Source organism: Rhinopithecus roxellana, chromosome 4, assembly GCF_007565055.1.
Source record: "Rhinopithecus roxellana isolate Shanxi Qingling chromosome 4, ASM756505v1, whole genome shotgun sequence".
Classification (NCBI taxonomy): Eukaryota; Metazoa; Chordata; class Mammalia; order Primates; family Cercopithecidae; genus Rhinopithecus; species Rhinopithecus roxellana.
In genome coordinates, this window is record NC_044552.1 from 70,465,198 (window position 1) to 70,478,342 (window position 13,145).

A 13,145-nucleotide genomic window follows, 5' to 3' on the forward strand; every position below is an offset into this window, starting at 1 on the left:
CTAAAAATACAAAAAGTTGGCCGGGCGCGGTGGCTCAAGCCTGTAATCCCAGCACTTTGGGAGGTCGAGACGGGCGGATCACGAGGTCAGGAGATCGAGACCATCCTGGCTAACACGGTGAAACCCTGTCTCTACTAAAAATACAAAAACTAGCCGGGCGAGGTGGCGGGTGCCTGTAGTCCCAGCTACTCGGGAGGCTGAGGCAGGAGAATGGCGTAAATCCGGGAGGCGGAGCTTGCAGTGAGCTGAGATCCGGCCACTGCACTCCAGCCTGGGTGACAGAGCGAGACTCTGCCTCAAAAAAAAAAAATAAAATAAAATAAATAAAAATAAAAATACAAAAAGTTAGCCGGGCATGGTGGCGGGCACCTGTAGTCCCAGCTACTTGGGAGGCTGAGGCAGGAGAATGGCGTGAACCCAGGAAGCAGAGGTTGTAGTGAGCCGAGATTGTGCCAGTTCACTCCAGCCTGGGCGATACAGCGAGACTCTGCCCCAGAAAAAAAAGAAAAAAAAGATGGATAATTCCTTTTAAGAAAGGACGAGACAATGTTGAAGATGAAACCTACAGCAGCAGACCATGTCACTTCGTGAGGAAAAACTTATCTCATGCCCTACTTGAAGAGGACCAATGATTAACAGCAGAAACAATAGCCAATACAATATGCTTCTCGGTTGATTCAGCTTTTGTAAATCTGACTGAAAAATTAAAGTTGAGCACACTTTCCACTCAATGGATGACAAAACCATCGAGCGCAGGTCAACTGCAGACAAAAGCAGAGCTTTCGATGGAAATGTTAAACAAGGGAGATCAAGATCCTGAAGCATTTCTTCAAAGAATTGTAACAAAGAAAAACAGACTTTTAAAACCTTAAAAAGAATTCAGAGACAGGCATAAAGACTGCTTGGTGATTTTAAGAGGACTGAGATCATTTTGGGAGAGATCATCTTCAGAAAATGACCAGATACAACAGGAATTTAACATGGCAACCAAACCAACCCACTAACACACGGTTAAATAAGATACTTACCCAAATGCAGAAAGAAAGGCACAGTCATCATGCAGAATATTCGCCACTCGTTCAAAAAATCTATAGTTGTCCGAGTCCTTTTGCTCAAAATATCCAATGATATTTCTTTTGCTGAGCTGTAAAATAAAGTATCTAATTATTTTGCAAACATAAAAAAAAAAAAAACTGTAACAGAGAGAAACATGGCTTTATCAGCATGACCCTCAAGACAAAATACAAAACAATGGCTACCAAGAGGTGGAAGAGGCCCAGTCACAGCAAAAGCAGACCGAACAAGAGCAAAGGTCATGGTAACAGTTTTTTGGATCCTCAAGTCATTTTGCTTGTTGACTTTTTGGAGGGCCAAATAAAGATATCATCTGCTTATGAGAGTATTTCCAGAAAGCCAAAGCTTAGCAGAGAAACACCTGGGACAGCTTCACCACAGGGCCCTCCACTGTGACAATGCCCTTGTGCATTCCTCTCATAAAGCAAGGGCAGTTTAGCTAGAATTTCTATCAAAAATCATTAGGTATCCCTCTCCCAGTCCTGATTTGGCTCCTTCTGACTTCTTTTTGTTTCCCTATCTTAAAAAAATCCCTAAGGGGCACCTGTTTTTCTTCAGATAATAAAAAAGACTGCATTGACATAATTAATTTCCTAGGACCGTCAGTTCTTTAGGGATAGACTGAATGGCTGGTATCATTGCTTGAACTTAATGGAGCTTATGTTGAGAAACAAAAAATATATATATTTTTATCTTTTAATTCTATTTTTCCATGAACTTTTTGAAGTCCCCTCATATATAAAGCAGATCATTATGAAACTGAGTTACCTTGAATCTAGAAGAGCACAATGATAAAGGGGAAGATAGAAATACACACATATATACATTGTTTTCCCCATTGTCACAATGCCATGCAGAAACTAACAGATGAAGGAGGAGAATTCCTTAAAAAAGAGCATTGGGTAGCTAGTCCACCAGCAGTCTGATGCTTTCACTGATCTCAAAACTGTCTCTGAGCAACTCTACCAGGAAAGGTGTCAGGATAGTTAACATTTCTGAAACCATTCTTATCTTTGCCTTCATTCTTGAATGATAATTAGTCTTGTATAGAATGTTTGGATCACAATCTATTTTCATAAAAATTAGGCTATTTTTTTCATTGTCCTCAGAAATGTGAAGAGTCCAGTTTGGACTTTATTCTTTTTTTTTTTTTTTTGAGACAAGGTCTTGCTCTGTTGCTCAGGCTGAAGTGCAATGGTGTAAACTCAGCTCACTGCAACCTCCCAGGTTCAAGTGATTCTCATTCCTCAGCCATCCCTACAGGCATGCACCACCACACTTGGCTAATTTTGTATTTTTAGTAGAGACGAGGTTTCACCATGTTGGCCAGGCTGGTCTCGAACTCCTAACCTCAAGTGATCTGGCCTCCCAAAGTGGTGGGATTACAGGCGTGAGCCACTGCGCCGGGCCTGGACTTAACTTTTGAAGAGCTCTTTCTGTTTGGATTGCAGGAGCATTCTCTTAGCTCGTCTCTTGTTTTCTTACCCTGCTGTTCTTTTTCTAGTTGGCCAGTCATTCTTCATCCCTCCCTCCCTTTCCTTTGTTCCTCTGCAGTTAATTATTTCTTTGAAATTTTGAAACTTCTTAATGTTGCCTGGAATACATGAGTCTTCTTGATCTCTTCAAACAGGTGGTTTGTTTTGTTTTGCTTTGGGGAGAATTCTTTTGACGTTTTTGAATAAGCTGTTACAACTTTAATACGTGTATTGTTTGTTTTCTTCAGAAATGTATTAATTCTCCATGATTAACACCTTTATGTTATTATCTCATTATTTTCATTGCTTTTTAATTCTCTGTTTTAAGAATGCTTTTCAAGTTCGTCACTAAAATTGATTTACTTTCTTGAAAACCTGTTTCTGCTGCTCCCAACATGATTTAATCTTGGCTACTGAGCTTTTGGTTATGTTGCACTCCCTTTAAAACTATTCCTTAAATACAGTGTTCGCTCTTTGGGTAATGTGTACACTAGAAGCCCAATCCCCACCTATACCCAGTATATCCGTGGTACAAGCATGTACGTGCACCCCCTGAATCTAAAATAAAAATTTTAAAAAACTATACCTGTCACAGCCTGTTTTTATTTTTAATTGAAGTTCTATTTTTATGAGTGACACACATTCATTGCAGGCAGACTGAAAAAGGGAAACAAAAGAAAATACAACTCGATCATAATCCCACCACTCAGGAGTAGCCACAATTAAAATGTGAATAGCAGGCTGGGTGTGATGGCTCACACCTGTAATCCTAGCACTTCGGGAGGCCAAGGCAGGAGGATCCCTTGAGCTTAGGAGTTCCAGAACAGCTTGGGTAACACAGACCTTGTCTCTACTGAAAAATCAAAAAAATTAGGCCAGGCGTGGTGTCTCTCACCTGTAATCTCAGCACTTTGGGAGGCCAAGGCAGGTGGATACTTGAGGCCAGAAGTTCAAAACCCACCTGGCCAACATTGTGAAACCCCATCTCTACTAAAAATACAAAAGTTAGCCAGATGTGATGTGCACACACAGCTACTGGGGAGGCTGAGGCATGAGAATCGCTCGAACCCAGGAGGCGGAGGTTGCAGTGAGCTAAGATGGCACCACTGCACTCCGCCCTGGATGACAGAGCATGACTCTGCCTTAAAAAAAAAAAAAAAAAAAGACCAGCATGATGATGCATGCCTGTAGTCTCAGCTACCGGAGTTGGGGGAAGGTGCTGAGGCAGGAGGATCGCTTAAGCCCGAGAGGTCAAGGCTGTAGTGAGCCATGCTTGCACCACTGCACTTCAGCCTGGGCAACAAAGTGAGACCCTGTCTCAAAAAAAAAAAATTAAAAAGCTAATGACAATCTTCACTTTTTTTTTTTAAGAATATAAAAAGAGAGGTCTGGCACGGTGGCTCACGCCTGTAATCTCAGCACTTTAGGAGGCCGAGGTGGGTGGATCACAAGGTCAGGAGATCGAGACCATCCTGGCTAACACGGTGAAACCCCATCTCTACTGAAAATACAAAAAATTAGCTGGGCGTGGTGGCGGGCGCCTGTAGTCCCAGCTACTCCAGAGGCTGAGGCAGGAGAATGGCGTGAACCCGGGAGGCATAGTCTACAGTGAGCAGAGATCGAGCCACTGCACTCCAGCCTGGGTGACAGAGCGAGACTCCATCTCAAAAAAAAAGAATATAAAAAGAATTCTACTCCCCATCCCAATGAGATCACACTGCTTTGACACTTGCCTTTTCACTTAATTTTTCATGATCCTTTATTAAAAACCCGAAGCAGGATTTCTATTTCAGAGGAAAGTTTTTCTTCTGATTTTAGATAGGGAGCTTTCTTAAAACGTTGATGCCTGGCCTCAGCCCCCAGTCATTCAGATTTAGTTGTTCTGGGATGGGACCCAAGCGTCAGCATCTTTAAAAGGCCTCCCTGGTGCTTCTGCTGTGCAGTCAGAACTGAGAACTCCTGGGCCAGTGTGTGCACAATGGAGACTTTGGGTAGGAGGGTTTGTTTTTGGGTTTTGTTTGGTTTCCAGTAGGCTAATCTACCAGCACAGCTGTTTCCTTTTACTGCCAAGGAAATGCTGAGTCTGCCCAGCAAGGAACTAGCTTTTGTTAAAATTCACTAATTAGATAACTGATTCCCCAAGTCGTTGCAGAATCCTATTTATTGACAGTAGCTAGCTTGAATTGGATCATTTGGTTAGACAGAGGAAAGTCATTGCATTATTCATAATTGGTTAAGGTTTTTAAAAAGTAAAACATAAATTCACTAAGATATTTTAGTCTTGTGTTTATTTACTATTTACCTTGCTTTTTGTGTGTGTGTGAAACAAACTGTTAAGCTATGTCAGCATATCCTTTCTCAGGAAGAGACTTTCGGAGGTAGATGTCTAATTCAGTATTAACTGGCTTACCTAACTCTCATCACTCCTCTGGTTCGCTCAAGCCCTCAGTAACATGTGCACTTACATAAGGTCTTTGGATGTGTGACTTATATTTTATTAAATTAAGGACAGAAGTTGAGTTTGACAAACAAAAACAGGGAGAGCAGAGGCAGGACCATGAGAGATATACAAACACATCTGATTTAGTGACATGAAGAATTCACAGAAATTTTGGAAGGTTTTGAACTTCTGTGGAGATGTGGAATGGAAGGGTTAGTCTTATGTCAGTCTTATCAAACACATTAAATCAGGAGCTATTTGCAACTGTAATTTGTAGCGATTGCACTTTGGATATTGTAATAGAAGCTACCATGTCTAAAAGTAAATGTTCTATAAGTGTTTAAACCTCTAACTATGACTATACTGAGCAATTGGTCCAAAAGCCGCTCTGAAAATTTTCCAGCATAAAGTTCTTTATGGTCTTGACTGAGGCAGATATGCCATTGAGGGCTTCTTAGTCTATATCAGTGCTTTTCAACTTTAAAGTACTTACAAATCATCTGGAAGTCCTTGGAATGTAGATTCCAATTGAGTGGGTGTGGGCTGGGGCCTGAGATTCTGCATTTCTAGAAGGCTTCCAGGGGATGGCAGTGCTGCTGTCTGGCAGGTCACATTTTGAGTAGCTAAGCTCGAACACCCAAAGTGATGGTATCATAGAGAAATAGAAGTTAAAGAAAAAAGTTTAGGCCAGACGTGGTGGCTCAACCCTGTAATCCCAGCACTTTGGGAGGCCAAGGCAGGTGGATCCCCCAAGCTCAGGAGTTCAAGACCAGCCTGGGCAACATGGCGAAACCCCATCTCTACTAAAAATACAAAAATTAGCAAGAAAGACAGGCATAGGATTTGAAATGTGATGACATGAGCGGTTTGCATTTTCTGAATTGTATCCTCAGGAGGAATTAATGCAGAGGGGAGTAATCTGAGGAGGAGTAATGTGAAGGAAACATGACTGCTTTGTAGATTGTAATGATTTCCGTTTCTTTAAAACCTAGATTCAGTCCAATGGGGTACTTAACAGAGCTCATAAGAAAAACAGAAGTTTATTCGGCTTGGTGATTCTTTTTCTGCCATCCCAAAATCATAGAGTATACTACTTGCTCATGTGACACTTCCATTTGGGAAGAACAAAAGCAGCTGAACACTAACTCTTCAAACAAGTTTTTAAAAAATAATATTAGTTCTAAGAGCTGATCTTGAGATCTACACATTGCCAGGTGGCCAAGCCCTGCGAAAGGGATTCCGGATGCACCAGAATTTAGCCAGGTGAGGTGATGCTGAAATCATTTTTCCTTAAAGGCGGGGAGGGCCAGGTCTCTCTCTCTGGTCTCCAGGAGAGCAGCTGTTCTTAGAAAGCCTTAGCACTCCCAAAGCCCGCAAACTCCATGACCTCAAGTGATGACCAAAGGTCTTCCCCGTCCCCTCTGCATCTTCCTCTCTTCTTATGAAGCAAAGAGCCTCAGAATCGCCACAGTTGACGCCTCTTCTTCCCTGGAAAGCCAAATTTGGGGCTGCCAGGCTAGAGTGTTCCAGAACCTTCCTACGTGAGTCCACCATCCACTCGGAGGAGCAGTGACCCCGTGGAGGAAGTACTCTTTTCTTCCACTAACCAAATTTCTTTGCAGAGCGCTCTGTGGCCCAGGCTGGAGTGCAGTGGCCGGATCTCGACTCACTGCAAGCTCCGCCTCCCGGGTTCACGTCATTCTCCTGCCTCAGCCTCCTGAGTAGCTGGGACTACAGGCGCCCGCCACCTCGCCCGGCTAGTTTTTTGTATTTTTAGTAGAGACGGGGTTTCACCATGGTCTCGATCTCCTGACCTTGTGATCCGCCCGCCTCGGCCTCCTAAAGTCGTGGGATTACAGGCGTGAGCCACCGCGCCCGGCAGCCCCCAACTTCTGCCACTGCCAGAGGAGTCTGGAGGCTCCAGAGACCTGAGAAACCAAGAGGGTTTCCAGACCAGCAGCACTGGCCCCAACCTGGAAGCGCATTCCTAACTTCACTGAATCAGAATCTGCATCTTACCGGATTTCCCAGATGAGTCTGATGCACATTAAAGTTGGCCATGAGGGAGCCACTGTGGGGCAAGGGGGAGGATTTGAAAGCTCATTCCAGGAACCACAGAAATGGCAAGTTAAGGCATCAGATGAGGGTCCCCCCGGCACTCATTATCCAACTGTCAATCCACCTAGTGCCTCACAAACACTGACCTAAAACTCCATTCTACTTCCACCCCCATTCCAGGGAGAAACTTGGGGATTAAAGACAAGGTCTGGCATTAATGTGAAGAAGATTTAGGATGCCAACCAGGGGCAAATGCGCCTTTAGCAAAATAAAGCCAGGTTCATTACTTCACAAGAAATAGGGCCAAAGTTACATTAGTAAAAGCAATATAAATTCCAAGATGTCCCACCTTACCGAGGGGAAGCACACACCTGCCACATACAGTGTCTTTGTGTGACTTAGTTAAAGGTGGCAGGGACGGGCACAGTGGCTAACACCTGTTATCTCAGCACTTTGGGAGGCCGAGGCAGGTGGATCACGATGTCAGGAGATCGAGACCATCCTGGTTAACACAGTGAAACCCCGTCTCTACCAAAAATACAAAAAATTAGCCAGGCATGGTGGTGGGTGCCTGTAGTCCCAGTTACTCAGGAGGCTGAGGCAGGAGAATGGCATGAACCCAGGAGGCGGAGCATACAATGAGCCAAGATTGTGCCACTGTACTCCAGCCTGGGCGACAGAGTGAGACTCCGTCTCAAAAAAAACAAAACAAAACAAAAAAGAGAACAAAACAAAACAAAACAAAAAAACAAAGAAAAAGGTGTCAGAAGCCGGCTTTGCTACTGGACAGTACATTTAGGTGAAGGAAGACGTGCCCCTCTTCCACGTGGTTCCAGTCCCCATGCACCCTGTCAGCAGGATACCTTGGGTACAGCCCTAAGCTGTGACCTGGAAGCCCACAGAACAGAAAAGACATGTGACCAGAGAGCAGGGCAGCCAACTCCTGTGCACCAGGTCACTCAGGGTCCCTCCAGCTATGTCAGTCAAGAAAACAGCGTCCTCTGCTGATCTTATCTAGCATGGTAACAGAATTTATTCAAATCTATTGACAATGCCCGTTTCTTATTTTTAAATGTTCATTTTCTCCATACAAAAAGAATATCATCATATTACAGAAAAATAAGAAAAACATCGGCCGGGCGCGGTGGCTCAAGCCTGTAATCCCAGCACTTTGGGAGGCCGAGACGGGCGGATCACGAGGTCAGGAAATTGAGACCATCCTGGCTAACCCGGTGAAACCCCGTCTCTACTAAAAAATACAAAAAACTAGCCGGGCGAGGTGGCGGGCGCCTGTAGTCCCAGCTACTTGGGAGGCTGAGGCAGGAGAATGGCTTAAACCCAGGAGGCGGAGCTTGCAGTGAGCTGAGATCTGGCCACTGCACTCCAGCCTGGGCGACAGAGCGAGACTCTGTCTCAAAAAAAAAAAAAAAAAAAAGAAAGAAAGAAAAACATCAGCCACAACCTCACTACCCTAATCCAATGCAAGTTAGCATTTTGGTATATTTCCTCCAAATCTCCTCAGGTGAGCGCTGCTGCCCTGTGGACATCTCCTGGCCCAGTGACACATTCCAGGCCCTGCGTGTAGGGAAGATGAGCACATTCTAGAAACTCATGTCGGAACTGGCCTTCAGTACCCCTGCACGGTGATATGAGCTCTCCCTCCGTGTTCCCATCCCTTCCCCATGCAGCTGTCTTTCCATTGTCTCTGACCTTGAGTTTGGTGATCTGTTACTCAGCACCTTGGGCCCTCTCCTGACTTGCGATGCCCACTCCTTCTCTCCCCACCTCCTCGTTGCCAATTTGCTTGCTCCTCCATAGCCCAGGGCCTCTTTAGGCAGTTGACCTGGGGAAAGCTCCCGCTTGGCTCAGTCCAGAGCCCAGCTAACTATGAACTCTACTTTGACCAAATGGTGTAGTCCAGAACCATTTCCTTCCTGCCTTGAACCCAGCGGATGGAATTTGGGTCCTTCTCCTGTATGCATATATCATCTTACTTGATTGCTGTCTGCCTTGACCCTGTGCCTTAAGTCATTTCAGCTGTACGGCCTCCCGAAATCAACAGAGTTCATGGCAAGTGCCCAGACCCACTTTTCTGTTTGTACTCATGTGGCCTTTAATGCACCACCAATCCTCTTTCGAAAAATCTTATTGTGGCTTTTTGGATATTAAAAAAATCTTCAGACAAGTTTTTAAAATATCGTATTTGTTCTAACAGCTGATCTTGAGATCCACACATTGCCAGATGGACAAGCCCTGCAGAAGGGATTCTAAATGCACAAGAAGTTATAGCCAGCTGAGATTATTTTGAACCTGAGTAACCTGAGTTGTGCCTAATTTCTCTGACTTCTGACTTTCTGCTCTTCTGGAAGGGTTTCTTTTCTTTTCTTTTTTTGAGATGGTGAGATGGAGTCTTGCTCTGTCATCCAGGCTGGAGTGCAGTGGCGCCATCTCAGTTGACTGCAACCTCCGCCTCCCAGGTTCAAGCAATTCTTGTGCCTCAGCCTCCCAAGTAGCTAGGATTATAGGCACCTGCCACCATGCCTGGCTAATTTTTTTATTTTACTAGAGATGAGGTTTCACCATGTTGGCCAGGTTGGTCTCAAACTCCTGGCCTCCAGTGATCCCCCTGCCTCAGCCTCCCAAAGTGCTAGGATTACAGGTGTGAGCCACCGCACCTGGCCTGGAAGGGTGTTGGTTTGGATTCAGGTTAGTCAAGTTCCTTGCTATATCTGCCCTTGACAATTCCCAAAGCAGACCTCTTCTCAGCGAGGTCCTGAGGCAATCCTAGAGCAGCATTTGCAATCAGAGTATGCCTGCAAATGTGTGCCCAATAGTGTAAAATAAGATGTTTTCCATGTTGCCCAATAATTCTTTAAAATCAAATTTTAATGACTGTGACGTATCTTTGTAACATGCCATAATTTGCTTAGCCATTTCCCAATTGCTGGAATTGAGGCAGTTTCCAATATTTTGAATATCTAATACAGTGATGAATAACCTGTACCAAAAAATTTCGAATTATTTTCTTTTTTTTTTTTTTTTGAGACGGAGTCTGGCTCTGTCGCCCAGGCTGGAGTGCAGTGGCCGGATCTCAGCTCACTGCAAGCTCCACCTCCCGGGTTTACGCCATTCTCCTGCCTCAGCCTCCCAAGTAGCTGGGACTACAGGCGCCCGCCAACTCGCCCGGCTACTTTTTTGTATTTTTAGTAGAGAGGGGGTTTCACCGTGTTAGCCAGGGTGGTCTCGATCTCCTGACCTCGTGATCCGCCTGTCTCGGCCTCCCAAAGTGCTGGGATTACAGGATTGAGCCACCGCGCCCGGCCTCGAATTATTTTCTTAAGAAACATTCCTGCCGGGCGCGGTGGCTCCAGCCTGTAATCCCAGCACTTTGGGAGGCCGAGACGGGCAGATCACGAGGTCAGGAGATCGAGACCATCCTGGCTAACACGGTGAAACCCTGTCTCTACTAAAAACTACAAAAAACTAGCCGGGTGAGGTGGCGGCGCCTGTAGTCCCAGCTACCCGGGAGGCTGAGGCAGGAGAATGGCGTGAACCCGGGAGGTGGAGCTTGCAGTGAGCTGAGATCCGGCCACAGCACTCCAGCCTGGGCGACAGAGCCAGACTCCGTATCAAAAAAAAAAAAAGAAACATTCCTAGATGTAGAGTCACTCGTTTACAGAATTTCAATATTTTTGTGGTCCTTGGTATATGTTTCTCAAATTGCTCTCCAAAATGATGGTACCAGCTGAAAATGCCACCAGTGATGTCTAGGCATACTGGTTTCACAGTACATTGCTCAGAATGTCTTCTTTCATCCTTCAACAAACAGGTACTACTGTCTTAGGGTCTGGTGAGATGAAAACAAAATTCTTGCTGCTGCAGAGCTCAGATTCCAGCAGGAAAGAGACAACAACATGGAAAACACCTAAGTACTTATCAGATGCTATATGAGACAGGTGGGAACATCTAACGCTGCCTGAAACTTCACAGAGGAGATGATATTCATACTGAAATTGAAAGAATGAGTGATTAACCAGGCAGCAGGAAAAGAGGGGGCTTTCAAGCAGAGACGACAACACGGACAAAACAAAACAGTGGAGGTGAAGAACAGCACATCATGTTCCAAGAACTGCAAAAAAGCTGTTCAGTTAGGTTTCAGGACAAATAGGGTGTGTTTGGGAGAAGGGCAGGAGAGGAGATCCTGTAGCAGTTTCTATTTTTATGACAAAATGTCTGAATTTCATCCTGTAGGCAATGGGAAGCCACAGAAGCATTTTCAGCAAAAGAATTTCATGATTTGCCTTCATTTACCCTTGATTATAGATTCTGATACAGATTTGTTTCTGGTATCTTTTTATAAAGGCAAAAAGCCATTGGCAAGAGTATGAAGAATGAATGGAGTGAAGGTGGACCAGAAGCAGAGCTCATTAAGAAGTTGTCTCTGCTGGGCGCGGTGGCTCAGCATGTAATACGAGCACTTTGGGAGGCCGAGGTGGGCAGATCACAAGGTCAGGATTTTGAGACCAGCCTGGCCAGCATGGTGAAACCCCGTCTCTACTAAAAAATACAAAAATTAGCTGGGCATGGTGGCGCAGACCTGTAATCCCAGCTACTCAGGAAGCTGAAGCAGGAGAATCGCTTGAACCTGGGAGGTGGAGGTCACAGTTAGCTGAGATCAGGCCACTGCACTCCAGCCTGGGCGACAGAGGGAGACTCCTCAAAAAACATTTATTTTCGGCCGGGTGCAGTGGCTTACGCCTGTAATCCCAGCACTTTGGGAGGTCGAGGCGGGCAGATCACGAGGTCAGTAGATCGAGACCATCCTGGCTAACACGGTGAAACTCCGTCTCTACTAAAAATACAAAAAATTAGCCAGGCGTGGTGGCGGGCACCTGTAGTCCCAGCTACTCCGAAGACTGAGGCAGGAGAATGGCGTGAACCTGGGAGGTGGAGCTTGCAGTGAGCAGATATCTCACCACGACACTCCAGCCTGGGCAACAGAGTGAGATTCCGTCTCAAAAAACAAAACAAAACAAAACAAAAAAAACATTTATTTTCCACAGTTCTAGAGGCTGGGAAATTCAAGATCAGGGTGTCAACTGGTTTGGTTCCCTGACGAAGGCTCTCTTCCTGGCTTGCAGACAGCCGCCTTCTCACTATGTCCTCATATGATCTCTTCTTTGTGAGCTCCTTGGGGGAAAAAGAGAGCTTTGGTCTCAAGAGATAAATATCCACATGGCCAATAAGTATGTGAACTGTTGCTCAACACCATTAGTCATTAAAAAAATCCCAGCATTTTGGGAGGCCACTTTGGGTGGATCACCTGAGGTCAGGAGTTCGAGACCAGCCTGGCCAACATGGTAAAACCCCATCTTTACAAAACAAAAATTAGCTGGGCGCAGTGGCACACTCCTGTAATCCAAGCTACTTGGGAGGCTGAGGCACAAGAATCGCTTGAACCTGGAGGTGGAGTTTGCAGTGAGCTGAGATCGAGCCTCTGCACTCCAACTTACGTGATAGAGCCAGAATCTGTTTAAAAAAAAAAAAAGAATTTAGCTAAGTCATAGGATGCTATAGTTTTAATAAATAAAGATCATTTTTCTACATACTAACAATAAAAAAATTGATTGGAAAATGAAGTGGTTTTGTTTTGTTTTGATATGGAGTTTTGCTCTAGTTGCCCAGGCTGGAGTACAATGGCGTGATCTCTGCTCACCCCAACCTCTGCCTCCTGGGGTTCAAGCAATCTTTCTGCCTCAGCCTCTCAAGTAGCTGGAATTATAGGCATGCGCCACCACACCAGGCTAATTTTGTATTTTTCTTTTTCTTTTTTTTTTTTTGAGACGGAATCTCGCTCAGTCACCCACTGCAAGCTCCGCCTCCCTGGTTCACGCCATTCTCCTGCCTCAGCCTCCCGAGTAGCTGGGACTACAGGCGCCCGCCACCTCGCCCAGCTAACTTTTTTGTATTTTTAGTAGAGACGGGGTTTCGCCGTGTTAGCCAGGATGGTCTCAATCTCCTGACCTCGTGATCTGCCCACCTTGGCCTCCCAAAATGCTGGGATTACAGGCATGAGCCACCACACCCGGCCTAATTTT